The sequence below is a fragment of the Pelobates fuscus genome, chromosome 2 (genome assembly GCF_036172605.1).
Source record: "Pelobates fuscus isolate aPelFus1 chromosome 2, aPelFus1.pri, whole genome shotgun sequence".
Classification (NCBI taxonomy): domain Eukaryota; kingdom Metazoa; phylum Chordata; class Amphibia; order Anura; family Pelobatidae; genus Pelobates; species Pelobates fuscus.
In genome coordinates this window covers 173,033,912-173,055,501 of record NC_086318.1, presented here as the reverse complement: position 1 = coordinate 173,055,501, position 21,590 = coordinate 173,033,912, and positions in this window count along the sequence as shown.

The following is a 21,590-nucleotide window of genomic DNA, read 5'->3' as shown; positions in this document are numbered from 1 at the left end:
CAAATGACCTGGACAAGACTGCCCCAAGGGTTTAAAAATTCACCTACCCTATTTGGTTCAGCTCTAAGTCAAGATCTACTGGATTTCGAGTCCATCCCAGGAGAGTGTGTATTGTTACAGTATGTAGATGACTTGTTGATAGCAGCAGTTACAAAAGAAATCTGTCAGCAAGCAACGCACGATCTACTACACATTCTCTGGAAGGCAGGATACAAGGTGTCTAGAAAGAAGGCTCAGTTGTGTTTGCCAACTGTCAAATATCTGGGATTCCATATCTCTGAAGGTCAAAGAATTATGGGGCCAGAGAGAAAAGAAGCTGTGTGCCAAATACCGATACCCAAGAATAGAAGACAAGTGCGAGAATTCTTGGGGGCAGCAGGCTTCTGTAGGATATGGATTCCCAGCTACGCGATACTGGCAAAACCTCTGTACGCAACTATCAAAGGTACAGAGCACGACCCCTTCTTATGGACTCAAGAACAGCAAACGGCATTTGAAGATGTGAAGAAGGCTTTGATGAGTGCCCCAGCATTAGGTCTACCTGATCATACACGACCATTCTACCTGTATGTACATGAGCAAAGAAGAATGGCTGTGGGAGTATTGACACAGTACTTGGGATCATGGCAAAGACCTGTTGCCTACATGTCTAAGCAATTGGATGCAGTGGCCAGCGGACTTCCACCTTGTCTAAGAGCCGTAGCTGCAGCCGCCCTGCTAGTAGCTGAAGCCGATAAACTCACTCTGGGTCAAGAACTTTATGTACGAGTCCCACATGCAGTACAGACGTTGTTGGATTACAAAGGAAATCATTGGTTTAGTAACAGCCGTATGACCAAGTATCAAGCAATGTTGTGTGAAAACCCAAGAGTGCATTTAGAGACTGTAAACACCTTAAATCCAGCTACCCTTTTGCCACAACCTACTGAAAGTCAACATGATTGTTTGGAAGTAATGGATGAAGTATTCTCAAGTAGACCAGATCTTCGTGATTTTCCCATCCAGAACCCCGATGTTCAATATTATACCGACGGCAGTAGTTATGTGAAAGAAGGGATCCGCTATGCAGGATATGCAGTAACAACAATAGACAAGGTGATAGAAGCTCGGCCACTGGCGAAAGGAACATCAGCACAAAAGGCAGAATTGATAGCACTGACACGAGCGTTACAATTGGTTGAAGGTTTAAGAGTGAACATCTACACGGACTCCAAATATGCGTTTTTAACCACTCATGCCCACGGAGCTTTGTATAAAGAAAGAGGGCTACTGAATTCAGAAGGCAAAGAAATCAAATACGCAGCTGAAATCCTACAACTATTGGAAGCAGTGTGGGAGCCGAAAGAAGTCGGTATCATACATTGTCGAGCGCATCTGAGAGGAGATGGTGATGTAACCAAAGGAAATCGGATGGCAGATAGTGCAGCTAAGCGTGCTGCTGAATCAGGAAGACAGGAATATGTGGGGCATATAGCTGCTCTTATACCAACTTCACTGTCCCAATGGACTCCAGTTTATACAGCTCAAGAAGAGGAGTGGTTAAAGACTGAACCAGGAAAGTATTTGGAGAACAAGTGGTATCAGCTAGAAGATGGAAGAATAGTCATACCAGCATCACTAGCGGTAGAAATTGTCCAAAATTATCACAACGGGACACATTCTGGGAGAGACAGCACAGAAGAATCTCTCAGAAAACATTTCTACATACCAAGATTGTCCAACTTGACTCAGGCCATTGTACGAAGATGTGTAACGTGTGCTAAAAATAATGCAAGACAAGGACCAGTAAAGCCACCAGGAGTCCAGTTTATGGGGGGACTCCCCATGTCCGATTTACAAATTGACTTTACAGTGATGCCTAAGTCGGGTGGACATCGTTACCTGCTGGTAATTGTGTGCACCTATTCAGGCTGGGTAGAAGCATGTCCTACTCGTACAGAGAAAGCAGGAGAAGTTGTGAGATTCCTGCTACGAGAAATAATACCCCGATATGGACTACCCTGTTCTATAGGATCGGACAATGGTCCAGCTTTTGTTCATCAGTGCCTACAGCAACTGACTCATATGCTTGGTATAAAGTGGAGGCTTCATACAGCATATAGACCCCAGAGTTCTGGTAAGGTAGAGAGAATGAATAGAACTATTAAGAATCAGTTGGCTAAAATGTGTCAGGAAACCCAACTTAAGTGGAACGTTCTCTTACCCATAGCTTTATTGCGAATCCGCAGTACCCCTACCAGAAGGATGGGCCTCTCTCCTTTTGAAATCATGTATGGGCGACCTCCTCCCGTACTTGGTAACTTAAGGGGGGACTTGAGTCAGTTGTGAGAAGGAATTACCCGGCAGCAGGTTGTAGAGTTGGGTAAGACTATGGAGGAGGTACAGAAATGGGTACAAGATAGATTACCTGTGAATATTTATCCCCCAGTTCATAGTTATCATCCAGGAGATCAAGTGTGGATTAAAGAGTGGAATAATGTACCGTTAGGGCCCAAGTGGAGAGGTCCTTATGTTGTTCTTTTGTCTACCCCTACAGCGATAAAAGTAGCCGAAGTGACTCCGTGGATACATCACTCCAGGGTTAAACCAGCAGCAGTCGATTCTTGGCAAGTTACAGCAGATCCAGAGAATCCCTGCAAGATCCGGTTAAAACGCACGACTCAGTCGGAGTAACGAGGAACTATTGTGGATTACAAAATTTTATTATTTTTGGGATTTGGTGCGTGAGTGAGAAGGCCATAATAAAGCCTGTCCGCCCACCGACGTATAGTATATAAGCCAGGGAAAGTCTCGAAGGGACTCCTGTGAAGACGAGCAGAACTCCATTCCCTGCAGCCCTTACACCCTGGAAGCTGAGGTGCCTTCGCACGGACGAAGACTGAGGATGACGGCGAAAGATGTGTTGATGATAATGTTTATTTATGTGTATTTTTATATTCAGGAAGGTAGAGGTACCGACACTCCTAGCTGTGAGGTATGCATTAAGACTACAAGAACAGGTAACCATATTTCCCAAACCCTAATTTGGCATTCACAATACGAGTGTAAAGGAGATGTATCGAGATGTAGATACCTAAATATAGACTATAGTGTGTGCCATTTAGGAGTAGGAGAACCTAAGTGCTTCAGTCCAGAGTATCAACCCCGTACAATTTGGTTGACTCTCAGGAATGGAGATCCTCAGGGGACCCTAATTAATAAGACGGTGTTAGAATCTGTACATTCTTCGGGTGTTCTGCTATTTGATGCGTGTAAGGCGATATCGAGTGGTAGAAAGCCGTGGAATGTATGTGGGGATCTTAGATGGGAGAGGACGTATGGGTCTAATGATAAATATATTTGTCCCAGTAGTAAAAATAAATATGTGAGTCCTAGATGCCCAAATAAAGACTATAACTTTTGCCCATATTGGTCTTGTGTGGGGTGGGCAACTTGGGGACAGACAGTAGACAAAGACATGATAGTGACTAAGTTGCCTACCAGCCCATATTGTAAGTCTATGGAATGCAATCCCATCCATATACTTATAAATAACCCCGATAAGTTTTTAGACAAATATGGCAATTTATTTGGGTTTCAAATATACGGGACGGGTTTAGATCCTGGGACAGTATTGTTTATAGGGATAGAGACTGATACGGTATCCTCCCAAACTCATCAAGTATACCATTCCTTTTATGAAGAGATGAGTATAGATAATAAGATCCCCCATAATGCTAAAAACCTGTTCATTGATTTAGCTGAAAGTATTGCCGGTAGTCTTAATGTTACCAACTGCTATGTGTGTGGAGGTACTAACATGGGAGACCAATGTCCTTGGGAAGCAAAGGAGGTAATGTCCGGTTCTGAGGCAGTTGACCAACTAATATCTACACAAGCCGATTATCATATGAGTGTTAGAGGTAAATCTGAGTGGAGATTAAAGACCTCCATCATAGGTTATGTTTGCATAGCAAGGAAAGGAATAATGTATAATACTTCTGAAGGAGAATTAACTTGTCTAGGGCAAAAAGCTTATGATGATGATACAAAGAATACAACTTGGTGGTCGGCTTCAAATGTCTCAGAACCATCTAACCCGTTTGCTAGATACGCCAATTTAAAGGATGTGTGGTTTGATTTATCCATCACATCTACCTGGAGAGCCCCAGCAAATTTGTACTGGATCTGTGGTAAGAAAGCCTATTCGGAGTTGCCACAGGACTGGGAAGGGGCATGTGTGTTGGGTATGCTCAAACCATCCTTCTTCTTGTTACCGATTGAAACAGGTGAGACTTTAGGTGTTAAAGTGTATGATGTGAATCATAGGAAGAAAAGGGGACCCATAGAGATAGGCGCCTGGGAAGATGATGAATGGCCTCCCCAGCGTATCATAGATTATTATGGGCCAGCCACGTGGGCAGAAGATGGTACCTTTGGTTATAGAACCCCTATTTATATGCTCAACCGTATTATAAGATTACAGGCGGTGGTTGAGATTATTACTAACGAAACATCACAAGCGCTCAATCTTCTAGCGAAGCATAATACCAGGATGAGGACAGCAGTCTACCAAAATAGATTAGCCTTGGATTACCTTTTGGCAGTAGAGGGAGGTGTATGTGGGAAGTTTAACCTGAGCAATTGCTGTCTTCAAATAGATGACGAAGGGCAAGCAATAGCTGAGCTTACTAGCCATATGGTTAAACTAGCGCATGTGCCTACTCAGGTATGGAAAGGGTATAATCCAAGTAGTTGGTTTGGTAGCTGGTATGAGTGGTTTGGAGGGCTTAAGGCAGTGGTAGGTGGAGTCCTACTGATTTTAATGTTGTGTCTACTCCTGCCGTGTCTTATACCCTTACCCGTAGTTAGGTCTGTGCAAAGCCTGATAGAAAATATAGCAGAGAGGAAGGCTGCTGCACAGATAATGGCAATTTATAAGTATAAGGCTCTAGATCAGGGAGAACCAATGCAGGAAGATGAGTGTTGAAGATTCACATCATAAGATAAGTCTGGTCTGGTTCAAGGTAACTTGCGGTGTATGCAAACTAAGGTTAAGTGATGCCTCAAGTAATTGTGAAATATCAAGAGGCATCAAAGGGGGGAATGTGGTGGAATCTCGGTAAAAATAAATTTAGTAGGCCGAGATTACCACGTGGCATGTGTACGTGCATATGCTGACGTATCGATCAGTTGGTTGCACGAGGCAAGATACGATCAGTAGTGTACGGAGCATGTGCAAGAATACAGGATGTAGTATTCCCCTCCTCCATTGTGCTGGACAAGCCATGCGGTCAAGCAGGAAGTTAATTCTTACTTGTATTGATTGGTCAAGAGAATGTGCGGGTGGAGCTTAATATGGGAGGAGTTATATGCCTATATAAGGAGCCTGCACTATTGTCCGGGGCTCAGAACTTGTGGTATTTTGGTGACGCTAGTCCCTCTGAGTCCCGATCGGTGATCCAATAAAGAATCTCTTCCTTCCTGAAGAAACCTGTGTCCATCTCTCTGTGCTTCGCTTCCGTCAGTTTCTCCGGTATCAGCAGCACCCCATTTAAGCATGTTCAGGTGAGTGCAGCCACCCCCCCATGTTCCATATGTATATATTTGGGAGTCTAGCCAACTCCTTGGTTTTGCACCCCTCCCTGTCGCAGGTGCCTCATCTCAGGTCCCTATTTAGCCTTGTACTGCAGAGAGCCTCAGATGTAATTTTTTTCCCAAGTAAGTGGGTTAATCTCATAAGAGCAGACATTAGACTGTGAGAGTAGGACCTGCCAAAGATGGGGTACATTGACGTTGTGGCAGGCTTATGCAATGTATGATCATATAATGTAACTAAATCCCCATTATTTTTTGCCTAGATAAGGTGTTTTTAAAAAAAAAAACCTTTTAAAAACTAATAAAATCTGTCAACATTGAAGTTGCTGTTTAGTAGATAGGAGAGTGCGCTTGATCTTGTTTATTGTATAATATGGCCCCCAGCAGTGTGGTGGAATCTCTGTAAAAATAAATTTAGTAGGCCGAGATTACCACGTGGCATGTGTACGTGCATATGCTGACGTATCGATCAGTTGGTTGCACGAGGCAAGATACGATCAGTAGTGTACGGAGCATGTGCAAGAATACAGGATGTAGTATTCCCCTCCTCCATTGTGCTGGACAAGCCATGCGGTCAAGCAGGAAGTTAATTCTTACTTGTATTGATTGGTCAAGAGAATGTGCGGGTGGAGCTTAATATGGGAGGAGTTATATGCCTATATAAGGAGCCTGCACTATTGTCCGGGGCTCAGAACTTGTGGTATTTTGGTGACGCTAGTCCCTCTGAGTCCCGATCGGTGATCCAATAAAGAATCTCTTCCTTCCTGAAGAAACCTGTGTCCATCTCTCTGTGCTTCGCTTCCGTCAGTTTCTCCGGTATCAGCAGCACCCCATTTAAGCATGTTCAGGTGAGTGCAGCCACCCCCCCATGTTCCATATGTATATATTTGGGAGTCTAGCCAACTCCTTGGTTTTGCACCCCTCCCTGTCGCAGGTGCTTCATCTCATGTCCCTATTTAGCCTTGTACTGCAGAGAGCCTCAGATGTAATTTTTTTCCCAAGTAAGTGGGTTAATCTCATAAGAGCAGACATTAGACTGTGAGAGTAGGACCTGCCAAAGATGGGGTACATTGACGTTGTGGCAGGCTTATGCAATGTATGATCATATAATGTAACTAAATCCCCATTATTTTTTGCCTAGATAAGGTGTTTTAAAAAAAAAACCTTTTAAAAACTAATAAAATCTGTCAACATTGAAGTTGCTGTTTAGTAGATAGGAGAGTGCGCTGGATCCCAGCAGCACCCCATTTAAGCATGTTCAGGTGAGTGCAGCCACCCCCCCATGTTCCATATATGTATATATATATATACATACATATAATACCTGTGTATATAATGTTTGTGTGTGTTTGTGTGTGTTTGTGTGTGTTTATACATACACACACACACACACACTTTTATTTCCTATATATGTATAATATATTATAATTAAAGCATTTTATAAAATATATTATACATGATGATGATTTCATTATAAGTGTATTTTGAGATATAAGTGTATATATCTCAAAGTACACTTATAATGCAATTAAATATATATGCATTATATATGTAAAATATATTATAAAATGCTTTAATTATTTTATAATGTATTATACATATATAATGCATATATATTATTTCATTATAAGTGTATTTTGAGATATATGTGTATATATCTCAAAGTACACTTATAATGAAATCATATATATGCATTATATATGCATAATATATTATAAAATGCTTTAATTATTTTATAATATATTATACATATAAAATATATGTATAACATATTTTCTTTTTTTTTTTACTTTTTAGCAGCCTGGGGGACTGTCTGACAGATCAGACAGTGACCTGCTTGCAGCTCCTAGAGTCCTATTGGGGCGATGTGATCATGGTGATCACATGGCTCTGGAGGGCAAGGGTGGTCAGAACTGCTGCAGGGGGACTGTTGGGGTCTCCCTGGCAGTCCCCTCGACCATGATCGCCACGGATCGCCGGTCCAGGTAAGTCCAGGGCTCCTATTTGCCGCGGACATACTAGATATGTCTGCGGTCCTTAACGACTGTTTTTTGTCAGATGTACTCAGTATAAATATATATATATTTTTTTTTATTTAAACATTATTTTTAGTTTTGTTTTTATTTTTCATTATTATTAATTTTTATAATATATATAAATATATACACAATATAAATAGTTATTATATATATATATTATATGTGTGTGTAATTTTACTCTAAGTGTATTTTTTTATTAATATACGTATATATTAATAAAAAATACACTTAGTATGACGTTATATATATATATTTTTTTTAATTTATTATTTTTTTTTTTATTTATTTTACTTTCATTAACTTTTTTTAACTTTTTCACCAGCAGGGGGACTGCCTGTCAGTTCAGGCAGTCCCCTTGCTGGCAGCCCTGTGGACACCTTTTAGATTGACACTCTAAAAGATTGACACTCTTTTAGATTGGTCACATGGCCTATGGGGGACCAACAGTACAGAGGAGGGACTGTCTGCGCTGAGCCCAGACAGTCCACCTCAGAAGAAGACATGGGGAGGCAGAGGGAAGGAGGGTAGAGTGTTAATTAAAAAAAAAAAAATTGAAACTATTACTGAGTGCCTCAACCCCTCGAGGCACTCCGTATAGGCAGGCTTCCAATGCTCTGCTCCACACTGCCGAGCACCACGAGGGGGTGTGATCACTCTGGTCCCCTGGCAGTGAGGGGGGTATTCCACAATGCCTCGATATCCAGCTCTCATTTTGGCCACGGACATACAGGGTAAGTCAGTGGTCGTTAACAACCGTTTTTTGGCTGACGTACCCTGTACGTCCACGGTCACTAAGTCAACTTAAGAACTGAGCAAAATGTATACGTTGTGATCAAAACAAAACGTAATCAAAACCTTGAATTTGCGCTATGTCTGTTCAGGCATAATTCACCTCTTTCATATTATGTGTGCACACACTTATGATATATCATTTATTCAGGTGAAATACGGCTTTCATTTAACATCAACTATTTGGGTATGAAACATAATTTAATAAAATATAAAAAATGGAAGGAAATAAGAATTTAAAAAAAAAATGTTTAGTTCTACTTGACATTTTAACTGTGAATGTCATAGAAACATAGAATGTGACGGCAGATAAGAACCATTCTGCCCATCTAGTCTGCCCAATTTTCTTAATACTTTCATTAGTCCCTGGCCTTATCTTATAGTTAGGATAGCCTTATGCCTATCCCGCGCATGCTTAAACTCCTTTACTGTGTTAACCTCTACCACTTCAGCTAGAAGGCTATTCCATGCATCCACTACCCTCTCAGTAAAGTAATACTTCCTGATATTATTTTTAAACCTTTGTCCCTCTAATCCATTAACCAGTTTAGTAGCCCTTCTCTGAACTCTCTCTAAGGTATCAATATCCTTCTGAAGATACGTTCTCCAGTACTGCATACAATACTCCAAGTGAGATCTCACCAGTGTTCTGTACAATGTCATAATACAGTTTGCTTTTACTCCAATGAAATACACATATTTGTATTCAGCGATGTCTCTCGTGTAAAACAGTACCCCCTATGTACAGGTTTTATCATGGTGTTTTGGGAAGTTAGAGTCAAATCTAGCATGTTATATTTTTCATTTTTTTCACATTGAAATTCGCCAGATTGGTTACGTTGTCTTTGAGACCGTATGGTATCCCCAGGAATGAGAATTACCCCCATGATGGCATACCATTTGCAATAGTAGACAACCCAAGGTAATCTCACCACACGATAACCATGCCCCCAAACATGAAAAATCTTGGTCTGCCCAAGGCACAGTGCCCTGTTGTGGTTCCTAGAGTTTTTAGTGTCCCTTTGTCTGTTTATTGAATTTTGATATTGACCTGGATTTATCTTGACTGTTCTGTTTTTCTGAATCCCTTGACTCGGCTCTGTTGCTTGTATTTGTGCATTTCTGATTTTCACCTTGGCTTGTTCTGATGTTCCTTGAATTTATTTTCTCTATCTATCTGGCCCTTCTAAGAACCAGTTTAGGGACCTTTTTATCTGTCTCTGTTCTTCTAGTGGATTTTCATTCTGCGTGTTGGTTATAAACGTTACAGTAATGATCGCCAAAGGTTAAATAGTTCAATTTCAGAACTAATTCCAACATTCCAACAGTTCAAATGTGTAATTGTAGAACTGTGTAACTGTAGAGATAGTAACAGAGGCTTAGGCTATACAACAGGGCCAATGGACCCCCAGGTGTTAATCCCCAGGTAATGGCTCATGACGCAAGTCTCGATGGTCTTGATCACCGTATGGATTAATTATCACATTCCTTGCAAATCTTGTTAACCAGTCCTATGCCTGCTGGTGCAGAATACTCCACCCACAGCAACAACAATAATCTGACCCATCCCTTGCACTATAGCAGGCACCCCTCTAAATATAGAGAGTTTCTGAATCAGATCAACATATTGTTTGAGCTTTGCCCTAGTGCTTATCCCACTGATAGAGCAAAGATAGGCTTTATTATAACTTTGCATATTGATATGGCCCTTCTTTGGGCAAATAAGCTCTTGGAGAATGATAGTCCCTAAGTGTATGACTACGCACAGCTTATAGCAGCTTTCAGGAGAGCTGTTGATGCACCGGGCAAAAAAGCCAATGCTGCCAGGTCTCTCCTGAGATTAAAACAGGGTAACTGCTCCTTACTTGTTTATGAATTTCGTTGCCTAGCGGTAGAGGCATGCTGGAATAACTGTGCTATCAGACTAGCTTCTACCTTTCCCTTAGATTCTACTGCAGTGGCTATGCTTGAACCTATGCAATTGTATATAACTAGATTGTCTGAGACAGAGCGACAACATAGAAGGATTGTGTAAGAAGTGTGGTAAGAGGGGACATTTCTGTTTGTCATGTCCTGAAAGGCTGGAAAACTTCAGAGTCTAAGGTCTCATGGAGGACTGGCCTTGCATGTACTAAATGATTCCTCCATATTTTTAAAACTAGAAAAAAGACTTCTACTACCTACCACCTTGAAATGGGAGGGAAAGGTTGTCCACACGCATGCCCGTATCAACTCCAGGGCAGCTGAAAACTTTAATGATAATTTTGTTGACTATAAATATGTGCTCCTTCTCAGAGAAAGAGCAACACCCTTGGCCGTAGAGGCCATAGCTTGTAGACCACTTGAAGAACCCACAGTTACTGGGAATAAGGAATTTATTCCAGTTCTTATGATGGTTTGGGTTCTTCATAAGGAAATTGTTGTTCTGCAAAAATTTCATCTCCTTCCTTTCCTATAGTCTTGGGTTATCCATGGTTGTATAAACATAACCTATATATAGATTGGGAGAAAGGAGAAGTTGTCAAATGGGGTCATTCTTGTTTAGAGGGGTGTGTCACCAAAGTCAGATCCCTGGGCCCCATAAACTTTCCTGTCTTACCTCCTATCAGGACCTTGCTCCCACAGTCACCTACCTCACACTCCCATGCCTCATCTCCCTCTCACTCCATGAGGATGCCGTGTTGGTTCAACCACCCATGCTGACTGCTCACATTCATACGAATGCCACTTCCATTCGTGCAAACACCACTTGCCAAAAATGCAATACAGAAGGTAGAACTCAGTTCGTATGGATGCCAATTACTGAACAGAACTCTGTTCATGACAATGCCGCTGCTTCCACATGCGACCACACAGGAGGTAGAGCTTTGGGAGAATCAAAAGGAGTGCACGCGCTGAATCAGAGCCTTTTAAAGGTACAGGAAGTCAAGACCAGGGAGGGACTACAATAGATAAGACCACCCACTCAAACAACCTTGATTCCATTCTCAGTTGTACTGTGCTCCTGACAAAGGTATAAAGACCTTTTGTGACAGTCCTGCTGTATCCTGATCTTTGACCCTTGCCTGAACCATCACTTTTAAACTTGTGCTGCCTGTCCTGACCTCTGGCTTCCCTGACTACTCTCTTCGTCTGATTCCTTTTTATACTGCGAACATGGTCGATTGCTTTCAGCACTCCTCTGCACCTCCATTATCCACAGACTGCATTTGCTTGAGCTCCTCTCCTGGTTCATCCATATCCATCTATTCCATCTATTCCTTTTTGGTGTGCAGATTTTTGTTTAACATTGTATTTATCCACAGACTTCAGGTGGAAGGGATTTTCAATCACAAGTTTTTCCCCACCATAACTTTTTTATTTTTTTATTTTTTTTTAGAGGTAGACGCATCTGATACAGGCATTAAGGTGATACTCTCCCAACGCTTGTCTCCTGACCAACCTCTACATCCTTGTGGATTCTTCTCTAAGTAACTATATAAAGCTGAGAAGAACTACGAGATAGGAAGCTCTTATCCATAGTATTGGCTTTTAAGGAATGGCACCATTTGTTAGAAGGTACGATTATCCCTGTTAAAATTCTAAAATCATAAAAACCTGTCCTACATGTGCAAAGCTAAGAAACTAACATAGAAACATAGAAACATAGAATGTGACGGCAGATAAGAACCATTCGGCCCATCTAGTCTGCCCAATTTTCTAAATGCTTTCATTAGTCCCTGGCCTTATCTTATAGTTAGGATAGCCTTATGCCTATCCCACGCATGCTTAAACTCCTTTACTGTGTTAACCTCTACCACTTCAGCTGGAAGGCTATTCCATGCATCCACTACCCTCTCAGTAAAGTAATACTTCCTGATATTATTTTTAAACCTTTGTCCCTCTAATTTAAGACTATGTCCTCATGTTGTGGTAGTTTTTCTTCTTTTAAATATAGTCTCTTCCTTTACTGTGTTGATTCCCTTTATGTATTTAAATGTTTCTATCATATCCCCCCTGTCTCGTCTTTCCTCCAAGCTATACATGTTTGTTAAGACACCTTTTGTCTTAATAAGTAAATAGCCGTTTAGTCCACCTTCCCTTCTCACCGTATCAAGTCTTTGTTCGTATAATGTATAATCCACGAACCATAACCAGGGGAAGCGGTAATCTCCCGAACGAGATCCGTGAATGTACTCAGGTTCCCGAACCGAACTCCACAAACTGCCGCTAACAACCGAATAACGATATCCACCAAGCAGCATAAGTTTCCCATAGATAGTCCTTAAGCGTGAATAAGAATCCCCCCAATAACGAGACTGAAGCTCTGTGTTGAGGGTCAAACAAGATCTGAGGACTGGAACACCCAGCCTGCTTTTTATTAGGAAAAGGCACACACAGGACACTCCCAGGGGGAGGATGAAAACAACCAATTATACACAGGGTAACACCCCCACGTCTCCTCCCCTCAGATAAACACATAACACAATTATAACGTACAATATTTTACCCCAGTTCTGGATGTACCCCAAAAACAGGGGGTACACCTTTAAGTCCAGCACCGCTTGAAAGGTCTTGGTTAGGGGAACACTCTGTCCAAATTCCAGCCCATTCGGTTGTGGGGTTCGGGAGTTATGGATGTTTGAAGTTTTGACCGAATGCACGGATTTTCTAGCCGAAAAGAGTTCCACAAGTGTTGGCCCTGCAGTCGGTCTCCATTCACCTGTTAAAACTGTACGAAATTCTCATCATCCGAAACTATCTCAGAGTTCGCTGGATTCCCCATAGCTGATTACGTGTAACTACCGAATGGCCGTCGTTCGGTAGTTCCAGCACGAATTTCTGGGCGCATGGAGGTCTCAGCGGTGTTCGCCTGTTTGTGTATCCGTTTTTAGTTCCATGCGTTCACAGGCAAACACCGCTGTTCGCACGCAAGATGGCCACGAACACGTGCAAAAGTCCCGAAATGGCGGCCACCTATATGTTATACATGGAGTTCGTGCGAAATGATGCGAACGGCTGGAAACAGGCTGGAACGGTAAAACATGCTTCATAATATATCAAATCAGTCATTTAGACGGATGGCACAAAATAGCCGAATCCACCAAAGAAATAGACAGACGGATGGTTCTGTCACACGGTTAAGATCCTTTAACCTTTCCTGGTAAGTTTTATCCTGCAATCCATGAACCAGTTTAGAAGCCCTTCTCTGAACTCTCTCTAAGGTATCAATATCCTTCTGAAGATACGGTCTCCAGTACTGCGTACAATGCTCCAAATGAGGTCTCACCAGTGTTCTGTACAAACACATGAGCACTTCCCTCTTTCTACTGCTAATACCTCTCCCTATACAACCAAGCATTCTGCTAGCATTTCCTGCTGCTCTATTACATTGTCTGCCTACCTTTAAGTCATCAGAAATAATCACCCCTAAATCCCTTTCCTCAGACGTTGAAGTTAGGACTCTATCAAATATTCTGTACTCTGCCCTTGGGTTTTTACGTCCAAGATGCATTATCTTGCACTTATCCACATTAAATGACAGTTGCCACAACTCTGACCATTTTTCTAGTTTACCTAAATCATTAGCCACTTGGCTTATCCCTCCTGGAACATCAACCCTGTTACATATCTTAGTATCATCAGCAAAAATACATACCTTACCATCAAGACCTTCTGCAATATCACTAATAAAAATATTAACGAGAATGGGTCCAAGTACAGATCCCTGAGGTACCCCACTGGTGACAAGCCCAAGCTTCTAATATACTCCATTGACTACAACCCTCTGTTGCCTGTCACTCAGCCACTGCCTTATCCATTCAACAATATTGGAATACAAACTTAAATATTGCAGTTTATTGATAAGCCTTCTATGTGCAACAGTGTCAAAAGCCTTACTGAAATCTAGGTAAGCAATGTCTACTGCACCACCCTGATCTATAATTTTAGTTACCAAATCAAAGAAATCAATAAGATTAGTTTGGCATGATCTCCCTGAAGTAAACCCATGTTGTCTCTGATCTTGAAATCCATGTGTTTTTAGATGTTCAACAATCCCATCCTTTAACATGGTTTCCATCACTTTCCCCACTACTGAAGTAAGGCTTACTGGCCTATAGGTGCCCGACTCCTCCCTATTACCTTTCTTGTGAATGGGCACAACATTCACCAACATTCCAATCTTCTGGGACTACTCCTGTTATCAATGATTGGTTAAATAATCTGTTAATGGTTTTGCTAGTACACCACTAAGCTCTTTTAATAGCTTTGGGTGTATTCCATCAGGTCCCATTGACTTATTTATCTTTACTTTTGACAGTTGAAATAGAACCTCTTCCTCTGTAAACTCTTGTGTAATAAATTACTCATTTATCCTTTTTCTTAACTGAGGTCCCTTTCCTTCATTTTCATCTGTAAATACCGAACAAAAATATTCATTGAGGCAGTCAGCTAGACCTTTATCCTCTTCTACATACCTTCCTTCTTTTGTTTTTAATCTAACTAATCCTTGTTTTACTTTTCTTTTCTCATTTATGTATCTAAAAAAAGTTTTGTCCCCCTTTTTTACTGACTGTGCTATTTTCTCTTTTGTGTGTGATTTGGAAGCTCTTATAACTTGCTTAGCCTCTTTCTGCCTAATCTTATAGATCATTCTGTCTTCCTCACTCTGGTTTTTTTTTTTATAATTACTAAATGCTAACTTTTTATGTTTTACTATTTTGGTCACATCTGTGGAGTACCACAGTGGTTTCTTGAATTTTTTGCTTTTACTGACAAGCCTAATGCAATTTTCTGTTGCCTTCAGTAGTGCAACTTTTAAATAATCCCATTTCTCTTGGACTCCATTTAAATTTCTCCAGTCTGAAAATTACTCCTTTACACATATTCTAATTTTAGAAAAGTCTGTTTTTCTAAAGTCTAAAACTTTTGTTTTTGTGTGGTGTGACTCAGTCACTGTTCTTATATTAAACCACGCTGACTGATGATCACTGGATCCTAAACTTTCACCTACAGTAATATCGGATACTAAATCTCCATTTGTTAACAGTAAATCTAGTATGACTTCTTTACGAGTTGGCTCCTCAACGACTTGTTTTAGAGACAATCCCAATAGGGAGTTTAGAATATGTGTGCTCCTGGCACAAGCAGCTATTTTTGTTTTCCAATTCACATCAGGAAGATTAAAGTCACCCATGATGATAACTTCCCCCTTCATTGTCATTTTAGCTATTTCCTCAACTAGTAGATTATCTAACTCTTTAATTTATCCTGGGGGCCTATAAATCACACCTACACGAGTGATTACCAAATTCTAACGTTACCCAAACGGACTCTATGTTCGCCTCACTAACTTTTATTAGGCTAGATTTTATGATATCCTTCACATACAGGGCCACCCCTCCCCCTTTCCTGCCTTCCCTGTCTTTTCAGCTAGACAGGAACATTGTTTTTTCTCTCATTTTAACTTCAGAATTACCTGTTACTAGTGATGTCCCGAATGGTTCGCTGGCGAATAGTTCCTGGCGAACATAGCGTGTTCACGTTCGCCACGGACGGCGAACATATGCGATGTTCGGTCCGCCCCCTTTTCATCATTATTGAGTAAACTTTGACCCTGTACCTCACAGTCAGCAGACACATTCCAGCCAATCAGCAGAAGATCCTCCCTCCCAGACCCTCCCACCTCCTAGACAGCATACAATTTAGATTAATTCTGAAGCTGCATTCATTTTTTTTTTTTTTTTGTGTGTTTATTATACATTATCCCCCCATAGCCAGTAACCTGTGTTTATTATACATTATCCCCCCATAGCCAGTAACCTGTGTTTATTATACATTATCCCCCCATAGCCAGTAACCTGTGTTTATTATACATTATCCCCCCATAGCCAGTAACCTGTGTTTATTATACATTATCCCCCATAGTCATTTATCGTTGGACCCAGGGCCGGCGCGACCATAAGGCGGCACAGGCGGCCGCCTTACGGCGCACGGGCTCTGGGGGCGCAATATTTCAGTGGCCAGCAGGAGGGAAGCTCTCCCTCCTGCCAGCCACCATCTGGACCCCGGCGCGGCAGTGCTGTGATGTGATAAGGCGCGACAAGGGAGCTCTAATCTCACCGCTCTGCTCCCTCGCGCGCTGTCTGCTGATGCCGCGGGAGCCGGAATATGACATCATATTCCGGCTCCCGCGGTATCAGCAGACAGCTCGCGAGGGAGCAGAGCGGTGAGATTAGAGCTCCCTCGCCGCGCCTGATCACAGCACTGCCGCACGCCGCCCAGCAGCCCCACTGGACCACAGGGAATGATCCATCATTCACACCAGCTCTCCAGGTAGGGAGGCTGGGTGGAAATTTTTTATTTATTAAAATAATTAGTGAATGTATGTCATGTGTCTGTGTGTGAGTGTCTGTGTCTGTGTGTGAGTGTCTGTGTCTGTGAGTGACAGTGTCTGTGTCTGTGAGTGACAGTGTCTGTGTCTGTGAGTGACAGCGTCTGTGTCTGTGAGTGACAGCGTTTGTGTCTGTGAGTGACAGCGTTTGTGTCTGTGAATGACAGCGTGTGTGTCTGTGAGTGACAACGTGTGTCTGTCTGTGAGTGTCTGTCTGTGAGTGACAGCGTGTGTCTGTGAGTGACAGCGTGTGTCTGTGAGTGACAGCGTGTGTGTCTGTGAGTGACAGCATGTAGCAGTACTTACCCTCTCCAGGGGCCGGCCGGGGTCCTCTCTTCTTGCCGCGCGCGGTCCTGCTCCTGCACGAGCCGCGCGCGGCTCAGCCAACGACGAGATCAGTCGGGCGGGCAGTGACCGCGAGAAACGGTCACGTGTCCCGCCTGACACTAAGAGCGCGCCGCGCGTCTCGGGCGCGCTCTTAAAGGGACAGTGGGAGACAAAATTAGAATCAGTCTCCCATTGGCCCCTGTCATGCCACGTTCCCCATACACTCACGTTTTGGGGGCGTGGATATGACAGGGGCCAATCAAAGTGAACATTAGGGTATTTATACTCACCTGTTCCTTTGCACCTTGCCCTATCGTGGTTTCTGTTCAGTTCCCTTTAGTGCTTGTATTGTTCAGTTGGTTTTTTGGTGCTTGACCTTGGCTTTGTTCCTGACTCCGCTCTCTCTTTATCCTTGCTTGTTTATCCGCTGGTTTGTCTTCTGTGTACCAGTCCTCGGCTTGTTCTACTTTACGCTGTCTCTCCGTTCCCTTGACCTTGGCTTGTTCTGGACTCTGTCTTTTCTTGTACTCGTCTAGTCCGGCCATTCTAAGGTCCGGTAAGACGAATCCTGGTTTCTTGTCTCTTGACTATCTGGACTATTCCTGCGTGTTGGGGTATATTACCGTGACATTACGATAGGGCCATGGACCCCGCAGGTTTAGGACAACAGATGGCCACTCATGAGGCTAGATTCGCAGAACAGGATCACCGTATGGATCAAATGGCTCAAGCCATCCAGACACTGTTATCCAGATCAGCTCCGGTACCTGTACCTGCGCCTCCTGTAACCCCTGTACCAGACACAGCTAATATGCCTAATGCTTCAGCACATTTAACCCCGCCGCCTAGGTATGGAGGGAACGCTAAGACATGTAGGGGATTCCTTAATCAAGTGGAATTCCACTTTGAAATGTACCCACGTTCATTTCCCACTGATAGATCTAAGGTGGGTTTTCTTATGCACCAGCTTACGGATAAGGCACTGGAATGGGCAAATCCTATTTGGGAGGCTAATGGACCTATGGTACACGATTTCAATAGCTTCCTCACAGCGTTTCGTAGAACATTTGACACAACTAAAAGGTCAAAAAATGCCGCCAGGGCGTTAATGAGAATCAAGCAAGGATCTAAATCTGTAGCCGATTATGCTATTCAGTTCCGTACCCTTGCCTCATAGGTAGATTGGACTAACAATGGGCTTACTACTGCGTTTATGGAAGGTCTGTCTGAAACTATGTTGGATGAGGTAGCAGCTAAGGACCTCCCTGTACCCCTAGAGGACCTTATTGACTATCTCATCGATATAGATAACAGGATCCGTGACAGGTTATATACCAGGTCCAGAAATAGATGCTTTGTCCCCGTTAACTCACCTAGAGCTGAGACTCCCGAGGGATCTAAAGGGTCAGAGGAGGAACCTATGCAGTTAGGGGTTGCCAAACTTACTGACGCTGAAAAACTTTATAGGAGAAAGGAGGGACTTTGTCTTTATTGTGGTAGGAGGGGCCATATGAGACAAGAATATCCCGTGCGTCCGGGAAACTATCGCACCTAAGACCGTATAGAGGACTGGCCTTGGGTGTGACATCAGAGTCCTCACATTTGCCTCTTAATAAATTGCTTCTCCCTGTTTCCCTGCACCTTGGTAGTAACTGCATAGCAGGGAATATACTAGCCCTGGTTGATTCCGGAGCGGCCGAAAACTTTATAGATTCCAGTTTTGTCAAGGAGAATAACATACCCACTAGAGAGAAGGAGACACCCTTGGCCGTTGATGCCATAGATGGTAGACCATTATGCTCTCCAGTTATCACACATGAAACTGTACCACTACATATGTCTACAGGGGTGTTACACTCTGAAACCATTAGGTTTCAGATCATTACTTCTCCTTCCTCTCACCTCGTGTTAGGGTATCCTTGGTTGCGTACTCATAATCCCACTATTGATTGGGAGTCAGGACAAATAGTTTCTTGGAGTGATGCTTGCCAAGAGTCTTGTATTGTTAAAATCACCCCTTTGAATTCTACTAATATTCCTTCCGTGCCTACGGTCATACCCCCTCAGTATTGTCTCTTAAATCTGTTTTTGATAAAAGGGAGGCTGAAAAGTTGCCACCTCACAGGCCTTACGACTGTGCTATTAATTTACTACCTGGTACTATGCCTCCCAAAGGGAGAATATATCCTTTATCTCCTCAGGAGAATCTGGTTATGGAGGAATATATTAAGGAATCTTTAGAAAAGGGATTTATAAGAAGATCCTCTTCCCCGGCAGGGGCTGGTTTCTTCTTTGTATCTAAGAAAGATGGCGAATTAAGGCCTTGTATTGACTATAGGGGCCTAAACAAAATCACCTTCAAAAATGCGTACCCCATACCTTTGATCACGGAACTATTTGACAGGCTTAAACATGCCACAGTTTTTACTAAATTGGACCTTAGGGGTGCTTACAATCTCATACGTATCAAAAAGGATCACGAATGGAAGACCGCATTCAATACCAGGAGTGGTCACTACGAATATACTGTGATGCCCTTTGGCCTTTGTAACGCCCCAGCAGTTTTTCAAGAATTTATTAATGATGTCCTACGTCAATATATACATACATTCTGTAGCGGATTGGTACCGGGCTGTCCCACGACATGTATGAGAATAAGTGTATTTGGTCATATGGCTGGTTTAATGTGTATGTACATGTATAGAAAGCATGGTATCCGGGTATAATGACAGTTAAATGTATGTAAAGAATTGTATTCCTCTAGTTGTTCGGTAGAATCATTCAAATAAAACAAGGGAATGAAACTACCGAACAACCAGACCACCCAGGAATGAGTGTGCCTCCAATTACCGTTTGCAACAATGTTGCAAACAGGTAATTGGCAATCAGTGCAGTGTGGTCTTTGTCCTCTGGGTGGCCGCCATTCGGGAAACAAACACGTGGCGGCGGCCATCTTAAACTACCGAACAGCGGTGTTTTGCCGTCGAGTGTCTGGAACTAAAATCGGACACTTGACTAGGCAAACACCGCTGAGACCTCCATACTTCCAGAAATTCGTATGGAAACTACCGAATGACCCGCCGTTCGGTAGAAAGAGCCCATAAACAAGGGAATTCATTCAAACCCTCTCCAGGCTCTATAACACAGGCAATTCGCCTGTTTTCATTCCCTTGTTTGTGACCGACCGCAGGGCCAAAATGCATAGAACTGTTTTCGGATACTTTACCCATGCGGTCGGTCAAATCTTTGGAACCCCATATCTCACGAACCATTCATCCGAATGGGCTAATTTTTAAGTATGTTGGTCCCCCAGAATAGAGCTATCTGGGGATGTTGGATTTGTGGATGTACCCCAAGTATTTAGGGTACATCCAAAACTCAGGGAAAACTGTGTACACAATAAGGGGATTATGATGCTAGAGGAGGGGAGGAGATCTGTGGGAGGTTACTACTTAGAGATTGGATAATGTCTTAAGTGATAGAACCTCCTCCCTTGCATGGGAGAGGGCTTTATAAGGAACTGTGGAATAAAGCTTGTCAGACTACTCCTGAAACTGTGTGTCGTCCAGTTATTGGGATTGCGATGGGGATACTGCTGTATTACTTTACCTGCTGGAAACCTTGCCTGTGGACTTAACATCACCTTGTTCCTGAGCCTCACTGGAATCTCTAGTGGAGAATAGCTGTGCAAGATCGGCTCTCCGCTACATTGGTTGGCAGCGCTGGGATCCAAACTCACAGAGGAACAAGCGTAAATGGAGTACGGATGGAGATTGATTTTTCTGCGCTAAAACGCTCCACGCTAAAGGACCTCTTAGAGGCAAGGGGTATACAAGCCAGCAATAAGAAGAAATCAGTACTTGTTACAGAACTCATGGCAGAGTACAGAATGGAGGGCGATTCAGTTCCGGCACAGAGGGAGCCGGGAGGAACACCACAAGGATCGGAATTCCAGAGGCAGGTTCAGTTCAGGCTATCCTTTTATGGGGAAAACCCCCCAACAGAAATTGTTACCAGGACAATGGCCGAGGTACAAGAATTCATCCTAAGGACACAGGCACCAGAACAAAGCTCTGCAATTAATGTGCCACAGGAAGGTAAGCCTAAAATACCATACCAGGCTTTTAAAACATATGTGGAGGCAGAGGAAGATATAGACGCTTTCCTGCAAGACTTTGAAAGACTGTGTGCACTGCATAAAATTAACGCAGAGGACTGGGTACCTATTTTGGCCGGAAGGTTAACCGGGAGGGCAGCAGAGGCATATCGGACTGTACCTAATGACGAAATAAGGAATTACAGTAAAGTGAAAGAAATTATACTCGCCAGGTATGCTATAATACCCGAGGCATACCGGCGGAGGTTCCGGGATCTAAAGAAAACAGAGAAGGACTCGCACGCAGAGTGGGCATGCCGATTACAGGGGGCAGCGCTCGGGTGGGTGCAAGCTAGCAAGGCACGTTCTATGGAGGATGTAATACAAA